Here is a 4,935-nt window from a genome sequence, read left to right as displayed (position 1 = left end):
TCTTGTATTTGATTGTGTTTATCTGCAGTTAGTTACACGAATTCAGATATGAGATGAAATCGGATATGGATGAAATCATTTAGGGATAAACGGGTTTAAGAGTTTTTAAGAGTTTTAAGAGTTTAAGAGTTTTTAAGAGTTTTAGCCAAATGCTTTATAATATAGTATAGATATATATATATATATGAATTTTTTTTTTATAGTGCATGACTAAGTATAAGACAAAACATAATCGAATTTAGGTCATTTTGATGATGATAGACAAACGCTATTACTACTTATTTACTTATTGTTATCTTAACTCCTACTAGCACATAAACTAATAATTATGTCATCGTCGTATGAAGTATCCAATGGATTTCCATACAAAAAGACGATGTCTAAAATCAAACAATATACATTGGCTAAACTCTAAAGTATTACTTTGAATCATATTGATTTTTGTATTTTATATTTTCTTCTACTAACCATTTCACCCATTCAAATTATTATTTTTTGCATCGAATAATTTTACAAAATGAACAACTTATACGATGTAATAATTAATTAAGAATTAGTTATTACACACACATATATCTATATCTATATTACATTTATATCAGAACTTTTAAATACAAGTAATAAAGCATAGAGTACTACCATTTTATGCAAGATTTAAGAAACTATGAATTACAAGTGTAGAAGCATAATATAAGTTATTTATACAAACTTTTAACCCCACACCACCACTGAATCTGGTATTTTCAACCCACCCTTTCTTCTAACATGGTTCCTTCTTCCCTTTTTCTTGCAAGAGACCATCCTTGAAACAAATTTGAGTATTGAGTCGAGGCCCATGTTGGACATGGTTTCCTTAAAACCAATTTGCCCCCAATGCCTCTAACATAATCGAGTTCTATCTGGCTTTACGAACTTTCATGTTCGAGAGCCTCTTTCTCACTTCATGATGCCTCTGTTTTTCCACTTGTGCTTTCCTTTTCATGTTCTATTCTTTTCATTCACCCCTTAAACTCAAGGCGGTTCATTATGTATAGAGCACATTTGTAACCCATAAAATGCCAAAGGCTATACCATAATCGAACATAAGTCCGTTGATTGTAACCAAGCAAATAGAAGGTCAAAAGACTTTGTCCATAAATTTTCATTCAATTTAAAATTAATTCTGAACATTCTTGAGTCGCAAGCCTACAATGATCTGGATTCATACCGAGATGGCTTGCTTTTGTTAGGTTAACAACTTCGTTCCGTTTGAATGGGAGAGTAACAAAAAAACAAAGGATTTGACCACAATGGGGTTTTGTTCTTGGTAAAAATCTCCGTGTAGCAAGAAGTGCATGGAGTCTGAATAATTTGATTTTTGAGGGCGTCTATAGTAAGGGTTGATGCCATATAGAATTGTGGAACAAAACTCCATGGATGTAAAAAACTTTTATAACGAAGTCCCTGCTCTGCATACCTTAAACCCCATAGTGTGTAGAGGATATCAAACCTAATAAGAAGATCTTTACCGTGCGAACTTGATCCCAACAATATGTTTTTCACAACGCATTAGGAAAAAGTCGGATATGCACTTGGAAACTGATTTTGTCAATGAGAAAAATATCATTATTGGCTACTAAGAAATGCTGGTGGTGTGGCCTCCCGTGGTTGTTAGGTAGGATATTAGGATTTAGTATTGAAACTAAAGTAAACTATATCAAAGGATGGAATGGATTTTGACGTCATATAAACCTAATTTAGTGATAGTTTTTCTTAATTGTTTGAATAACTAGTGTTTTTCTAATCTTAATTTATAAATTCTATTTTATTGTTATAGTAACTAGTGTTGCAATCGCGCGTTGCGCGGTGAAGATAATATCATCTTTAAGAGAAATGTTATAGACTAAAACTTGAAGTCCTCTTCTAAACAAATTTTAAGAAAATGTGTGTAGTAACTATTCATTAACATTAAAGGTTTTTAAGAGAAGTTGACAACAATCTTAGAACCATATGCTAATTTAAGTTCTATAACTATGCTCGAGAACAGTGTTGTAATGTACTCTACAAATGTTTGACTAATGCTAGTAGTTTGTTTAACTTAAAATCATAGTTTTAATTGAAATCTCATCTAAGGTGACAAAGTCATGATTTTAATTTTTATAACAAGTTTAATTGAAATCTCATTTGAAGTTATGAAAAAAAAACGTTCTATAATATTAGTGAAAATTTGAGCCGTGCGTAAGCTGTAGCAACAATAGTGGAAGCTCAAGACGATGCATGAAGAACCAGATCATTATATTAAATAATGAATGTTCCCCTATAAAACAATAAAATTAATATCAAGTGGGGTCGATGATCCACATATCAAATATTAAACTAATAAAAACAAATACTACACTTTACCGTAACATTTTATAATATTTGAATTGTAAATTAGAGAGGTGTGTCAAGTCGTAGTAATACCAAGACGACGGATAAATAACTACATCACCAAATTGTATAATAGGCATTCCCATATAAAAGATAGAATAACAAGTAAGCTGAAGAATCATATATTAAATATGAAACTAAGAACATATAATATACTTGATCTAAACAAAAAAACCTAAGATTCAGGATATTTATACAAACTAAAAACATGTGCTATATTTGATCGTAAGCAAAAGGTCGAGATTCGAGATAAATATGTTTGTTCCATTTTTAGTCATTTTTTTGTAGCAATCTTCCTCTTGCCACTTTCATTACATCATCCAATGCCGGATGCAAACAATATTAAGAAAAATGTTGGCCATTTTCTTTTTCTATCCACCTCCCACATGCCTCTTTCATTATTTGATCCAATGTGGGATGGAAACAATAATGCGAGAAAAAAATGATTTATAATGCTTAGAAGTTGTTACCAGATTATCCACGATTATTGCTTTTATATGGATAAAGATAAAAATATAGATTATAGATATATAAATATTGTTTTTATAACTATAACTTCTACCAATTTTATGGTGTTGATTTATCGTCAACTTTAGGTTATTTTTCATTAGTTTTTGGTATATATATTTTTTATAAAAGATAGTTGTCCAAAAAACATGTCAACCTAAAAGTTGCACAAACACTCTAAGTTTTGAAAGATATTTAACTCCTTCTAAATAATTTCTTATTTTGTATTATTTAGTTGGTTTTGATTTCAATCATGGTTATATATTTTGTATTATTTGTTTGGTTCCCCCTTTAATATATTATATTGATATTGACATTGATTGATGATTGATCTCAAATTCATTTTTTCTTTCTTTCAGATACTTGCCTCTGTCTTCGAATATATCACAGTTTTCATGGACTTGCAGCAACACCTTAATATGTTGCTTCTTTATATATAGGCTTATTTTATTTTATTTTTAATTATATAATCAAGTTTAGTTATAATAAATATAATTGTAGATTCAATTTTAGTTATAACAAACTAAAACATTCAATAAATTGTTCGTTATATTATTTTAAAGTTTTTAATTCAACTTTATAATATAGTGAATTCATATCATTACCTTTCGTCGTTATTTTAAAGTCAACTGATATTAAAGAATTTTTACAGAAATAGAGGAAAGTTAAAATGAACCAACCCTATTACTTAAAACAAAAATATTCTGTAAATTATGTATATGAAGATTTTTTTTTTCATAAAAAGGTGGGTCAAATTGAGTCAGCCTCATGATTTGGCATAAAGGTACCCACTCTCCTATCAAATATTGACTCCCTACTTCCAATTTTGCATCTACTCACCAATATGGGATGATGAAAATCAATCACCTTTAATATTTTTATCACATCATTTACTTTTGGTTTCTCTTTTAAAATACATATATTGATGATTGATTTATTTATGACACAATACAATTGACACTGCTTTATTGTTATGATATGTGTATGTATAAATTATGTTTCTAATTTAACTTATAAACGTTATTTTAAAACATAATTGTATTAAAACGGTTAAAAATGCAATTAAGTGGGCACAAAATAAGTGTATTATAAATTTTGATTTTTATAGTAAGAGAGACGATGAAAACAACCATTTCATAAACCACATTTCAAGATGAATACTCAAAGCTCATTAAGCCACCTCAATATTCTTTGGTTGTTCCTTTAATATATATATATATATATATATAGAGAGAGAGAGAGAGAGAGAGAGAGAGAGGAACCATCAAATGCAAACCACTCAATTTGTATAAACCGTGCAAACCACCCTCATCCATCGATTTCATCGTTTAATATTATGAAAATTTTTCATGAAATTGTTTAATCTTGTGAAATTGTTATCGTATAATACTTTTTTTTATGAAGTTGTTTCATATATGGTTATGAAATTGTTTCATATAATATTTTTTTGATGAAGTTGTTTCATATATGGATATGAAAGTGTTTCATATAATACTTAATGAAATTTTAATGAAACTGTTTCATGTATTTCTCTAAACTTAAAATAATGAAGATGATAATATTCATGATTAACACCCTCCACAATAAAAATGATTAATCAACCTCGCATAATTACAAAAAAGTAAACAAAATGAAAAATTATGATTGATTGAATGAGGTTTGTACAAATTGGATGGTTTGTATTTGATCGTCCATCTCTCTCTCTCTCTCTCTCTCTMTMTATATATATATATATATATTGATTCAATCTCTCATTAAAATGAGATTTCTCAAACTCAACCACAATTCACTTAATTCCTCTTGGTTGTTATTTGAATACACACACACACACACACACACATATATACATATATACATACATATATATATATATATTGATGATTGTAAACATAATTCATTTTTATTTTTATATAATAAGATTTGTTTGTAAAAGTAGAGTCATCTAAGTAAGATAACTGTTTTATTTTTATATAATAAGATTTGTTTGTAAAAGTAGAGTCATCTAAGTAAGATAACTGT

This window comes from Cynara cardunculus (assembly GCF_001531365.2).
Source record: "Cynara cardunculus var. scolymus isolate 2C chromosome LG 6, CcrdV1, whole genome shotgun sequence".
NCBI classification, from domain to species: Eukaryota; Viridiplantae; Streptophyta; class Magnoliopsida; order Asterales; family Asteraceae; genus Cynara; species Cynara cardunculus.
The sequence above is the reverse complement of the archived record's forward strand: the minus strand, read 5'-3'. Positions refer to the sequence as shown.